This window comes from Protopterus annectens, chromosome 6.part0 (genome assembly GCF_019279795.1).
Source record: "Protopterus annectens isolate FY-2018-M chromosome 6.part0, PAN1.0, whole genome shotgun sequence".
NCBI lineage: Eukaryota > Metazoa > Chordata > Ceratodontiformes > Protopteridae > Protopterus > Protopterus annectens.
The window spans coordinates 270639189-270654517 of NC_056737.1; the positions used below are offsets into that span (position 1 = coordinate 270639189).

Here is a 15329-nt window from a genome sequence, read left to right on the forward strand (position 1 = left end):
GTTTAATAAAATTCACTTACTGGCTAATAAGTACATTGCCTGGATGCCAGCAAAGTTGAAAAGAGAACATGAAAGAAAATCAGCTAGAAAAGGTGAAGAGAAAAAAAAAAAAAAAAAAAACACTGACTGGGAAGAATCCTGCAGCTGTTCAGCAAAAAGCTGTTCAAACTCCAGCAATGATACAACAGATGGCTTCCAGTAACTTACAGGAAAAAGTGAGCAAAGTGTGCTCAGAGATGATAAAAGTAAATGAAACATTAAAGGAACATATCAACTCAAACAATGAAAAAAGGAAAGACTGGAAAAAATGGAAGAAGCTTTAAACAGCTATTCAAATGAACTAATAAAACCACAAAAATCAGATGCTGAAAAGAAGAAAAGGTTAACAGTGTACGATAGTGTTAAAAAAATGTTGAGTTACAGGACAGAGAATGGAGAGAAAACCGGAGATTTTCTGCTGTAACAGAGAAACTGGAAGGAATAGACTGTACTAAAATGTTATGAATGCACAAATAAGCAACTGGACTGGTATTTCACAGCAGGGCACTTTAATTAAAAGGTCATGAGAAGCAGCCAAGACCTGTACTAGTAAAGATGCAATCATACTAACAGAGTTGATTCTGACAAAACTGTGATGGAAGGGTAAAGTATTAAAATTGGAGACAGCAGAGCATTTGTGGAAAATGATTATTTACTGTACACCAGGCAGAAGAGAAGCAGATTTATCCTGGCATTCTGGGAATGTTGAGAAGAAGGTATGAGATTCAAGTTGATGTATACAGAGGTCTTCAGAAGATTTTTTTTTCCTGAATTAGTCATTTTTTATGTAGAACAGGCTAAAGAAAAAATACAAAGTTTGTCCAAAAGAATTGTGAGCTATCAAACAGAAGGGGCTCCGTTTCTCATTTTTCTAATACTAAAGCTCAGCGAGAGACTTTTCCAGTGTTTCAAAGGAAAATGCTTGACAGACAGAAAAAAAAAAAAAAAAAAAAAAAAAAAACAGCACAGGGGTTGACTATAAGAAATGAGGAGTGCTTTAGACGTGAACCAGTGTCTGGGGTTGGGAGATGAACAGGAAGAAGACCTGCAACACTCAAAGTAGTAAATAAATGTGAGACTATAAAGCATTTATCTTACTTGTGAAATATGGCTTTACAAGAAAACGTGGCTGAAAAATATTTGACTGTTGTTGACTTTGTTAAACTGGGGGGGGGGGGGGTGTACTGAATGGCATATACCCCATTTTACACCATTAATGTTTGGAAGGACACCAAAAAAAAAAAAAAAAAAAAAAAAAAACTTAGTAAAACAATTTTTTCTTAATATCTATATAAAACATATCACAATACAAATTGCATGTTATATCAGTGATTGTTGTACGTGATAAAAATACTAAGTAAACTATCACTTTTTTCTTTTTTAGTTTTAAGAAATTTGGGTATTACAATGAAAAAAAAAGCGAAGAAACGCTGGACAAAAGCATGTTCAGGTTAATATGCTGTAGTCTTGGACTGTTGGGATGGGGCAGGGTGTAGAACAGTAGGCACATTAGTATTTATCAGGGACATGATTTTAAGTTTCATGTTTTAGATTATGTTAAGTTTGATGAACAAGGTAAAACTACTGCAGCACATTTAAATTACAAGGAAGTTTTATGGCACATTAAGTTGAATACAACTGTTCGACCAGGATTAAATCAGTGTTGTTCATTAATTCCCATTTTTAAATTGAAGTATTATGATATTTAGATGCGTGTGTGTGCGGGGGGGGGGGGGGGTCACCTGGGTTAGAATTAGAATTTTAAATCTCTGTCTCTAAGTGTTCAGTCTTTGCTGCTGATGTGATTTTTTTTGAAATTTTATAATTAATAAGTTGAGATAGACTTAATTGTTCTGATGAAGTTCAGTATACAGTTGAACGAAAGCACTTAAATTGTTTGCTGTGAATAAACGTATTTTCTGTGGAATTGTGCTGTGACTGTTCATTGCTTCCTGACTTGCTGTGGTTACTGGTCTGGAAGTCTTTTGGACAGTGTTTTTTTCGTGAGCCAGTTTGTGGTGGACTGAGTTAGGGAATTTTCTTCGAATCCTGGTGAGTTGACCCAGCTTTTATACCAGGTGCAACGTCAAGCTAATGCATAGGAAAATGTTACACAGACCAACCAAGTTGCATTGAGATTTAACAGTACTTTGGGCTTACCACTGACTCGAGCAACTGGACCCGTGTGCTCTGGGAGAGGGCTAGATCAGGTAAATTCTGTCAATGGTGACCAGCGTTTTAGTACCTGGAAGAACTAATTTCAGTTTTTCAGTTAACTTAACCCAAAGTACTAGTAAAGCACACTAATAGTTGCTTAAGTGATAAACTCAAGGACTCTGAGTGACTGGTATTTAAACAGAAAAAGATTCAGTTTGAAAATGCTTATTTACATAAGAATATTGACTGTAATATTATATCCAAAGGTTTAAGAATGTGGAGATATCCCAATAGCATAGCACACAATAACAATATGCTTCAGGAAGTACATTCCATTTTCAGCAGGGCTAGGTCTGACTTATTGCGTGTAATTATGAAATACAACAATGCTGAGTTACAAAACTTGTCTAGTGAATTGGATTCTTTACACAAGCAAATTTGCGATTATCTGCTTTTTGACCATTACTCTACAAATTATGACAATATTTTTCACAAAGTAGACGATAGTTGTAATCAACTACTTCAAAGAAAAATAAACAAAACAAAGAGAGACACTGCTGAGTTTGAGAGTGGAAAGGCATATCCAAAACCACCAAGTTTCCATGGAAATGGCCCTTCATCCAATCAGCGTGAGGCAGAGGCTTCAAGGGAAGGAGGAGACAACCAGGCCTTAGAATCCACCCCTTTAGACTCAGAAAAGAACAGTTGTGTACACTTACCATAAATGTAGATGTTAGAGTGTGTTCACTGTTGCAGTCATTACATTTGGGTAATCTGCTGGCAGGTTGCCCTCAGTCGGCCTGAATTCCAAAGTCTTGGGTCCTGCGTCGATTGCCGTCTCCTCTTCCATGACGTCAGGGATATAAAACAAGCAGCCGACACCATTTTCTTTACTCTTTCTTCCACGCGGTGCCCGAAGGAGAAGCAGTTCTTAAGTGCCGGTCAGCAGACTCCTGAAATTTTCAAATTAGAGTTTCAGAACCGAAGTCTTCACTAAAGCTAAGTACCCCATTGGGGAAACTTTTTTCTTGCTTCATACCGATGTCAGAAAAAGTTAATTGCATTACTTGTGGGAAGCAAATACTTCTTAAGGATTTCCATTTATACTGTATTCCTTGCCTAGACCCTGATCATAACGTGCCTAGCTGTCAGTTTTGTGCTAGATTTAACCAATGCACTATTAAGCATCGGTATATCTTTGCCTCAAAATATTTTACAAACAGTTTTAACTATCCTGAAATGTCGTCCGATAGCAATCCAACTACCGGAGTACACAAAAAACGCAAAGAAAAAGGACAGAGACAGACAGTCGAGGTCCAAAACAGACGAAGGTTCTCCTAAGCCAGTCGCCAGTACTCTGTGAGGTGCTTTCGCACCCCATGATACCAGCTACTTTCGAGTCGCAGGCCCCTACCGAGACCCATGTGGAGTCCAGCACGCCACGAGATTCTCAAAGTACTGTACCCGCAGAAGTCTCTCCCTCAGATGGGTCCGCAGGCACTGGCTTCTGAGGGTGTATTCAAGCCACAACATTTTTATATAAAACCGATGCCAGCTTCAAAATCAAAGACAAAAGCAACCTCTAAAGCTAAAAAAAGATGCATGAGCCACGTGCACAGGCCTCTATGCCCAAAAAACAGATGATCAAAATGGCTGAAGACCTAATTACCTTGATCAGGGGTACCCAATCCCCTCCTGATAAGAGGCCGAGGCAAGACACTGATTATGAATCTTCAGATCAGGTTTCTATTTCTTCTGATTCCTCTTCGGATCAGGAATTATCTATACCACCCTATGAGGATTCTGATGCAGAGGAATCTATCCCATTTACATCTCCTCCTGAAGATTATTCCTTTGGAGAAACCTTGCATACTTTGAGGGAGCATTTTCACTGGGAGAGTCAAGATTTCTCAGAATCAAAAAAAAGAGGCTCAGGGATTTCCTTCTTCTCCCTCGGCATAGGCCTTTAGTCATACCTCCTGTTTTAGACATTGTGGAAGATGTGTTTTCGGAGTCAAGCTTGACTCCAGATTCTCAAAGTACTGTACCCGCAGAAGTCTCTCCCTCAGATGGGTCCGCAGGCGCTCCTAGCAAGCCAGACTGATATTACAGGGTTCTTGATTCACACAAATTTTTATTTAGAAACCCTGCTACTGACCCTGAAACTATTTCACAGGGTCCAAAAGGTGTTAAGGCCTCAACAGCAAAAAATCCTACCCCCTTTGACAGAGATTCAAGGGCACTGGATAGATGGGGAAAGAAGGTTTATACATCTGCAACCTTGGCAATTAAGACATTAAACTGCCAGTTTCATATGCTCAAGTATCAACAACATGTTGTGGGATTACTGAAACAGAAAATGATGTTGGTTTCTGAATGTGCAGAAAATAAAGAATTGCAGGAATTATTGCATTCAGCAGAACAAGTTGGAAAGCATACCTTGCAATGTGGTTTTGATTCTTTAGAGGCCTCCTGCAGGGCCGCAGTTACTAGATCTGTGATTAGGAGGCATGACTGGCTAAAAGAGCAAATTTGCCTGATCATGTTAAAGCTAAATTGCCGGATGCACCTTTACAGCATGATACTCTGTTTGGTATTAAGGCAGAAGAGGTTTTGAAGAAAATGGAAGAGAAAGCCAAGTCTATGCAAACTTTACAAGACTTCTTACAAGTGCAGCCACCAAGATTCAGTAGACACTGGTCTACAAAAAATTGGTCCTTTCCTGTGTCCGACAGAGCTCAACGGGGCAAATCCAGGCACCCTAAAGGTTCTTGATACCAGTCACAGGATTCTTACAGGTCAAAGCAATGGGGTGCTTCTACCTCCAAATCTGGAGGAAATAAAGCGCAACCCTACAGCAAACAGTCTCAATGACTTCCCTCTGCCATCAGGCACTTATCTTTTGGCAGTACCCTTAAGGGGAAAATTAGCACTTTATGCTCAAAATTGGCAGTTAATAACCCAGGACAAGTGGGTGCTAACATAGTATCTCAGGGATACACATTTCACTTCCACAATTTGCCAATTGCAAATGGTTGGCCAGATTTGCCAAAAAAAATCAATGGGCAGAGGCACAGAAACAGGTTACGTCCCTCATGGATATGGGGGCTATTCAGCCAGTACCAGAACAGGAAAAAGGACAAGGTTTTTATTCAAGACTGTTCTTGGTACCCAGAAAAGACAAGGCCTTGTGCCCAATACTGGATTTATCAATTTTGAAAACATACCTGGACATTCCAAAATTCAAAATGCTAACTTTGCAGCAGCTTCTACCCATGCTGGGCAAGAACGCTTGGCTGGTGACATTAGACCCAAGAGAGGCATACCTGCATATCCCAATAAGGGAATCGTGCAGAAGATACCTCCGTTTCAAGGCTGGCTTTATGCATTACCAATTCTCTGCACTGCCCTTTGGCACTGGCTTATCTACTGCACCCAGGGTCTTTACAAAGTGCCTGGCACCAGTAATTGCATTTTGCAGACAAAGTAGTACACAAATATATCCTTACTTGGACGACTCTCTTATTCAAGCAGAGAACAAGGACATTCTTCTTCAGCATCTGGCATTTGTGAAAAGGCTTTTAATATGCCTAAGGGTACACAATAAACGAAAAGAAATCACAACTGGTACCTTCTCAAAAGATAACATTCCTGGGTGCAAGCTTGAATAGAACTGCAAAGATGGCTTTCCTCACACCAGACAAATAAAGGCGACTGACTACTTACTTCAAACTGATGGCAACAAAAACTCAGTTATCTGCAAGACAAACTCTGCAAGCTTTGGGGTTCATGGCATCCTGCAATCTACTGATTCCATATGCAAGACTGCATATGGGGAAACTACAGTGGTACTTAAAAAGTTTATGGAGTCAACATTGTCACAGTCTGGAAACAATGATTCCACTGATTCCCTGCCTACAACAGTAGTTTCTATGGTGGGCAAAGACATGCCACCAAAACATGGGACGGGCTTTCACTCTACCCCCTGCCAGCCAAACCTTAACAACATTCGCATCAGATTATGCATGGGGGGGCCCACCTGGCGGAAAGATGCATTCAGGGCATATGGACCCCAAAACAAATGCATCTGTATATCAACCAAAAAGAGAGGTTAGCTGTTCAAAATGCCCTGACAGCCTTCAAGGACTTACTTCATCCAGGACAGCTACTGATAAAGATGGACAATACCACGGTTATGTAGTATATAAACAAGCAGGGGGGCATGCACTCATACCCCCTTTGCAGACTAGCAATGGCACTGTGGGACACAGCCTTGATTTACAAAGTACATCTTCAAGCTCAATTCCTACCAGGAAAGCAAAATCCTCTGGCAGATGATTTAAGCAGAAAACTTATGGACCCTCACGAGTGGAAACTAGATCCACAAGTCTGCAGCATGATAAAGAAATGGGGGAGCAACAGTGAAACACAAAGAACATCAGTGCGACATTCAGAGAGAAACAGGAGTTACCAGCAGAAAGGCCAAGGACAACATTACAAAATGAACTATGTGAACCAGGAAACTTGACTGAAGAAGCAAGTTTGAATTCAAGTTTACAGCAATTTATGTCTTTGGTTTAACAACTATACTGCTAATAGGGTAAGCACTGAGCTAAAACATCCAAGTGTGTTTAATCCCCATTGCACTCTTCGGTACTTTTCCATTAAACCCCAACCACGCGTCTTGGGACCCTGACTGGCATGTACTTTACTTTTAGTGACTACAATTTACTGAGCTCCATGACAAAAAAAGGTAGAAAAGTATGAAATGGACTACAGAAACTAGATTCCACCTTTTCTGTTGATAAGGCAGACAAAGCAGTAGGAGACTGGCTGTCAAATGGAGACGAATGTTATTTATTCAGGCACAGCTGAACCGAGGTTTCTAGCTGCACTCCTACACAGTTGTTGCTTCTGACCAAGTTCTAATCTTGATAATAGAAAATCCCATTCTGCCTCATAGAAAACTCCAGTTTTATTACACAAATTAACAACATTATGTGGGTCCCCTTAGTCACCAGTTTTTACATGCACATTACCTTGTCATTAACGCTGTGCATAAAGAAATATTTCACAGTCGCTTGGCCAACGAGGCAGAAACCAACAGCGAAAAGTACCACATTGGGTCCATTAGGCAAAGCTCATGACTCTGACAATACTGTTCCGTGTCCTTAACTCCGATATTACCTGTTTTGACTGAAGACTTTTGAAATATTTTACTTGCTAGTATTTTAATCAGTGAAAACTATTTCCGAGCATAATACATGAGTATTTTACTTTCTTTAATGCATTGCGATATACATTAGATTTGATGTAACTCTGTACACTTAGGTAAATGCAGTAACCAGATCAATCGGTCATGTCCGATTTCACAACCAGCTGCTCTGGTGGTTCGCTGTTGGTTTCTGCCACACTTCTCCTCAAACCACTGTGCTTTACCTGGGGCTTCAGTACTGTTTTACCCGATAACAAATGAACAGACCGTTGTTGAGAGATGGGAAGCAACGCTACAGCACGTTCCGACAAAATACTGACATAGCAGAAGGGCAAGACCAAGTTGTTGTTGATGTCCGAACAGGAGAAACCAGAGTTGAACCATAAGTTATTTTCCACCTGTAAGAGTTACAGACAGTACATGTTAATAGTATTAGAATTACCCAAACTTCTGTATGCAGTCCATTCACTGGAAAACCGTATGCTTTTTGTATTAATACTTTTGCTATAGTCATGTAACCTTGTCTTTACATTTATCGCAAGGCAGTGTTTTGTGGTGATTCTGATGACAAGACTTAAGAAAGCAAGGAGCCATTTATTAGGAAAAAAAAAACGTAAATTGTTTTTGTAACATTCATGGCGAGACACACCAGTCCGGGTCCCAAGACACGTGGTAGGGGTTTAACGGAAAAGTACCCACTCTTCCATTAATATGTATGAGAAAAGTTGTGAAAATGCCATTAGAGCGTTTAACAAGTGCTACAAGTCTAATAATTTTTGTAGCAATTTAAGTAGCCAGGAAGTTGAACTTCTTAATGAATTAATAACATACAGTAATATTAGGATTATGAAGCCTGACAAGGTGGGTAGGCTTGTCGCTATGAATCATGTAGATTACACGAACAGAATGAATTGCTTGTTATTCACCGACGGTTATGAGTCAGTATCAAACAATGAAATACATGTTGGTTATCAGAAAACTGATGCAACTTTAAATGACTTGTGGCTTGAAGGAAGTACTTCAAACCAAGATTATGACTAAGTTCAGTGATAAACCATTGGTGGGAAGCAAGTTTGGCATCCCAAAGATTCATAAGGACATAAGAAACTCCCCATTTTGTCCTATTGTGGATACCAAAAAGTCAAAAACTTACTATACTGCAAAATTCTTTGATGAGAAATTTAAGTCAGGCGTAGTTAACATTCAAAACTGAACAGGCAAAACAGACAACTGAAAAACAAAATAGAGAAGAAACCACACAGTAGCACAAAACGAAATGATAAAGCGCTTTTCGTTTATTCCAATAAACTTCTTCAGATCAAGAAAAACAAAAAGTCACAGCTTAAATACTCTCTGGGCTAATACTTACAAAGTCAATTAACTACTTAAAGTGAAAGCTGACTTACAAGACACGCCCTATTTGCAAACACAACTAGACTAAAAACTGCTTTTAAAGTAAAAGCTAAAAATCCAAATAGTCAGACTAAAAGTACAACTAACGTTGTCTATAAAAAATGTGTAAATCTAGCCTACTACTAAGCTAGTGAGGCAAAGAAATAATAATTACAAGTGCATAAAAACTCCGCTGGTGTTTGTAAAACTGAGTTAATACAAATACCTATGTTAGTGCACTAAACTGTGTATGTTGAAGCACATCAAGTGTGCTGAACATAATTGGTAATAAGTAAAGTATCAAGATAAAACTACAAATTCTCAGCAAAAAATACACAAAGTCACTGAACCAAGGTGCTCAAAAGCATTAGAATAACTGTGTTGTGCTAGTGTGGAAGGTAACCTGACACAGCCTACCTATTAAGGCTCCTAAGTTTAAGAACACTACTTAAAGAACAGTTCTCATTCAGACCTGGTGAACTGTATGCATCGAGTCTAATTTGCCAAAACAGCTCTCGCTCTTCTAACTCAAGTGGGAGAGGAGCACCCCTGAAGTCCTGTGTGATCTGGTCAATAATCAAAAATTTAAACATATGGTTGGGATAAACTGAAATGTGTTTTGCTAGTGCATTATCAAGTTTCTGCTTCCTGATCGCATAAGTATGTTCAAAAATGCGGTCACGTAGGCATCGTTCTGTTTTGCCCACGTAGAAAGCTGTACAGGTTTGGCACATAGCCAAGTAGGTCACCATTCTTGAGTTACAGTTAGCTCTTAGGTTCAACTTGTATTCGTAATCGTGAACTTTAAATCTATTGGATTCCAAGATGTATTGACAAAAATTACACGCCTGGCATTTAAACATGCCAGCTGTCACTGTTTTTTTAATATTATGTCATTCAAGGAGGGCTTTGAGTTTTTTTGCCTTTCTATAAACAAACAATGGGTGATTACCAAGTTTCTGGTATAATGTGTTGTCCTTTTTGAGTAAGTCCCAATTTTTACGTAGTGCCTGAACACAGTCACTACTATTGAGACTGTATGTTGTTATGAATGTGAGACTGTATGTTGTTATGAATGTGACACCAAAACATTCAGAAGGAAGCCTACTTGTGTGGACATTTACTAAGTCTGTGTTTCAGGATTCAGTGTCATTCATAAGAATGTATTCTCTATTCAAAATTTGTTTATAAAAAGGACACTGACGCTTACACGACACTTCTTCTAGAATAGTGTCTAACATTTCATGTGGGTAACCCCAGTGTAAAAACATATTCCTTAGGTGTCCACATTCATTGGCAAAATCACTATCCAGTGTGATAATGCGGGCTGCCCTCACTAGCTGACCTCAATCGCCCGCTTCTGATGAAAAGGATGACAACTTGTGTAGTGCAGGAATGTGTTGGAGTACGTTACCTTCCTATATATACTAGCTGTATATTTGTGAAAGCTAGTGTCTTTAGAAAGTAAAATGTCCAAATACGGGATGGCTTCAGTATGGAAGCTAGCAGTGAATTTCAAAAACTGTGTAGTTGAATTAAAATAGTCCACTAACGCTTCACTCGTGGGCAAGTCACCGTCCAGGAGGATAAAAATATCGTCCGAGTAACTGGTGTAAAAAATCACCTGGTCTTTAAATGGGCAGTTAGTGGACATGTGATCATGTTCCCATTGTGCCATGACTAGATTGGCAACACTGGCCCCACAAGGGGAAAATGGCTACTCCAGTTTTTTGCAAATAAAAGTTGTTGTCAAATGTAAAAAAATTGTTAAACAAGACTAGGTCCAACAATTCGTGAACCAGAACCAACTCATTCCCACTACTACCATTAGATCTAAGCACTTGTTCTACCCAGTCCACTGCTATGTCTTGGGGAATGCAGGTGTACAAATCTTACATCAATAGTAAGAAAACTGTACCTTGCGTTGAAATCTAACTTGTTAATTTTACCAAGGAATGACCAAGAATCTTTGCAGATCTGTGGAAAGTTGACCAAGTATTTCTGTAAAATGTTGTCAATGATTTTAGCACATGGATAGGTAGGAGAACCACGGCCATCTACAAGTGGTCTCATGGGTGGGTTATGGACATCCTTGTGGATTTTAGGGATACCAAACAAGCACGGGAAATGAGGGTAAGTTGTTGATAAGTAATTGTATGTGTGTTGTGTTACCCTACCCTCGAACATTTCCTCAATGTAGTCTTTGACTGTGGTGTACGCTTTATTTATTTCAGAACGCGAGCTGGTAAAATATGAAGGACTGTCCAACAGGCTAAACATCCTATCTTGATAGTCAACTTCATCAAACACAACAAGACCCCCTCCCTTGTCCGGTTTACAGAATCTAATATTCTTGAAATTTAATCCAGTCAAGGCATTCTATTTCTTTTTTATTATTAAAATAAGCACTCTATGTTGAATGGTGTGGTGTTTTGTTGAAGTTTTGACGAATGTCTATTTCGCAAACCAGTTCAAAAATTTGTAAAAGGGGATGGAGTGGGGGGTTGTAGGTACTATGAATCCTAAAATTGTCGTCAAGGGGGTGAGAGCCTCCAAACAGCAAGTTCAAGTTAAGCTTCCTAACGTATAATTTTAGGTCTATAATTGATTTGACCAGATCTGCTTTCTGAGCTGGTACGTAAGTGTACCCTTTGGACAATAACTCGACTAGTTCAGGTGTAATATTTGCAGTAGAAAAGTTGTATACATTAAAATCACCTTGTTTGTTCATGAGTATAACAGGAGTGTTAGCAGTACTTTCATTACAAACAGCAGACATGTTATGTGTACTTGTCTCAGTTGTTAAACAAGGGTCACATTGTTACTACACCAGGGTTTACTGATGGGCAATGTCAACTTCAAGGCAGTCTCTCAATGGACTGTTGGCGATGGCTTGATGGATCGCTACTGTCTCTGCTTCTGCTTGTTCCTCTGGTGGGAAAAAGCCGCCTGTTGTTTTGGCTTTGCCCCTGAAAAATTAGCATCGTTGGACCCAAGATTGTAATGCCCAGTTTTTTTATTGTTGTTGTTACAAGAGTGATCTAATAGGTCATAATCTGAGTCAGATGGAGCATTAGAACAGTCAACGGATGTACCCAGAGGACGACCTGCCTGAGCAGAGTTCACATTTGTAGATGGTTCACCATTACTGGGTTGAACGGGTTTGACATTCCTTTTTGGGGGCTGCCAAACTTGTGCTGATGGAGGTTTAGGATAAGCTGTCTCATCCTTGTAAGCCTTCAAGTCTCTGAAAAACAATAAAACTAGGAAAATTGACAGTTTACCAAGGTACTGCTCAATACTAGAAAAAATCCTGTTATATTCATATTTATAGCGAACAAACTCTGAGTCCAATTTAATAGTTTCATTGAGTTCTGATACTTGCCCAGAGCTTCAACCAGTATTGCATAATGTTTGATTAATGTTTGATCATTAAGTTAAGTAACTCAAAGCCTTGCCGATCAAAAAGTACAAGAAGGTCCTCATGGAACTGTGAATTTACTACCAGACCAGTTGGATATTGATGGTGGTGAAGGCCTTTGGGAACTATCTTGAGTTTCAAACATTCTTGAAAGTACGATCTCTCTAATTGAGTCTTTTTTAGTTTCACTAAAATGTTGTCAAAGTTTTTAAGATTAGTAAAAATGTTGACCTGCTCACCTTGGTACACTCCAGTCGTTGAAGGTAATTGATCTAATGCTGTAGAAAAGGTGAAGTTGTCAGTCAACCAGTTGTTAATGTCCGGGATTCGGGTAACCCCTGTGTCACTTACGCGAATCACAGACTCCGAACGAAAGTTAGAAGATGTATCACGCTGCTGGTTAAGAACTATAGGTAGTTCCAGGGCTGGAATACTCCTCTGCCCACAGTCAATGATGAACTGGTCTGTAGACTGTAAATTATCAGACCCAATGACTCCACTCGCTAATAGTCGTGCCTCATCAGGCGTGTAATTTTTGTCAATACATCTTGGAATCCAATAGATTTAAAGTTCACGATTACGAATACAAGTTGAACCTAAGAGCTAACTGTAACTCAAGAATGGTGATCTACTTAGCTATGTGCCAAACCTGTACAAGCTTTCTACGTGGGCAAAACAGAACGACGCCTACGTGACCGCATTTATGAACATACTTATGCGATCAGGAAGCAGAAACTTGATAATGCACTAGCAAAACACATTTCAGTTTATCCCAACCATATGTTTAAATTTTGATTACTGACCAGATCACACAGGACTTCAGGGGTGCTCCTCTCCCACAGGACTTCAGGAGTGCTCCTCTCCCACTTAAGTTAGAAGAGCGAGAGAGGTTTTGGCAAATTAGACTCAACGCATATAGTTCACCAGGTCTGAATGAGAACTGTTCTTTAAGTAGTGTTCTTAAACTTAGGAGCCTTAATAGGTAGGCTGTGTTAGGTTACCTTCCACACTAGCACGACACAGTTATTCTAATGCTTTTGAGCACCTTGGTTCAGTGACCTTATGTGTATTTTCTGCCGAGTATTTTTTGCTGAGAATTTGTAGTTTTATCTTGATACTTTACTTATTACCAATTATGTTCAGCACACTTGATGTGCTTCAACATACACAGTTTAGTGCACTAACATAGGTATTTGTATTAACTCAGTTTTACAAACACCAGCGGAGGTTTTATATACTTGTAATTTATTATTTCTTTGCCTCACTAGCTTAGTAGTAGGCTAGATTTACACATTTTTTATAGACAACGTTAGTTGTACTTTTATTCTATTTGGATTTTTAGCTTTTACTTTAAAAGTAGTTTTTAGTCTAGTTGTGTTTGCAAATAGGGCGTGTCTTGTAAGTCAGCTTTCACTTTAAGTAGTTAATTGACTTAGTTAGTATTAGCCCAGAGAGTATTTAAGCTGTGACTTTTTGTTTTTCTTGATCTGAAGAAGTTTGTTTACTGGAATAAACAAAAAGCGCTTTATCATTTCATTCTGTGCTACTGTGTGGTTTCTTCTCTATTTTGTTTTTCAGTAGTTAACATTCAACTAGTTTGTAAAGACTCCTGGCATTTTTTGAAAATATTGAATAAAACAGAATTCTCTTGTGATGCTGTATTTGTGACTATTGACATAGTCTTTTTTCTGTAATACCCCATGACAGTGGGTTAAATTGTTTAGAAGAACTGTTGCAAAAACATGCGGAGTATATGGCAGATTATGCTTATACTTGGTGTACCCTTATGGAATTAGTATGAAAACACAATTATTTGTATTTTGAAGGACAATTCTTTAGACAGGTGACTGGAGTTGCTATGGGGGCAGCGGATTCACTTAAAAGCACTGAACACTCAAAGCACTGAACACTCAAAGCATACATATACTGAGTTTAAACAACATAAATCATAGCACTTTCCACCAAGTGTAAGCAGGGGGGCAAGCCCCCCTGCACTCCCCATGTGGGGGGCTGCGCCCACCACACCCCCTGCTACTTAAATAGGTCAACTCCAAGATTGCACTTAGAAGTGCAGTCTTGGAGTTGATATATAAGTAGTAGGGGGTGTGGGGGTGCAGGGGTACTTGCCCCCCTGCTTACAATTGATGGAAAGTGCTATGATTTATGTTGCTTAAACTCAGTATATGTACGATATGTGTTTTCAGTGTTTTGAGTTTAAGATTTTGAAGTTTCAGTGTTTTGGTTTCAGTGTTTTGACCTTTCACAGTTATGAAGTGAATCCGGGGGGCAGCATATGCCCCCACCTTTGCCAACTACATTACGTCATTGTGGGAAGAACACTATATATTCAATGGATCCTATCTGGGAAACTGGGTGTCCTATAAGAGATTTTTGGATGACATTTTTATGTTGTGGAAAGGGCCTTCTAACATAGTACATGAATTTTTAGAATGCATAAATAATACAGTAGAGTTTTTAGAATTTTCTTGTACATGGGTTATGGAATCCATTGCTCACTTAAATGCAAGAGTATCAAGGATAGGGTAAAAAATAAATGTCTCCAATGTATATCAAAAACCTACATTTTCAAATTCGAGAATTCACTATTCAAGTGGGCACCTACAATATCAAAGAAAGGCCGTAGTTAAAGGCCAGTTTGTGCGAGAAACCCACATGGTTTTAGAACACACCAATTTTTTGACTGAATGTGGGAAACTAACAGAATTTTTTACTGCAAGAAATAACCCTTGTGAGTTAGCACATAACAGAGAAAATGGCACTTACTTTCCCACTTGAACTGCATTGTCAACTGGAGTATGCTATTTAAACTGGATAAAATGGTATTTATTACTACCTATTGTTTTGATTCACGAGAAATATTGAACATTATGCGCAATAATTGGTGGATTTTTTCTAATGACATTGACATAATACAAAAACTTGGAATAAAGCCTAGGATAGTGTTTAGAAAGGACACATCTTTTAAACAATTATTAGAAAGGGGTAGCACCCCTTTTTGGACAAAACCACGCAAAATAACTGGCACATTTAAGTGTGGGAGTTGTAGCCAGTGTAAATGCATACTTGGCAAGGAGCATGCAGTCA

General features: G+C 39.0%; 1 protein-coding gene across 1 annotated transcript in view; it reads right to left on the bottom strand.

Moving 5' to 3' along the window:
- The window catches only part of LOC122804259 (transmembrane protein 87A-like), a gene marked incomplete in the record, with an annotated part of 1166529 nt that overhangs the window by 1095349 nt on the left and 55851 nt on the right, over positions 1-15329 (bottom strand).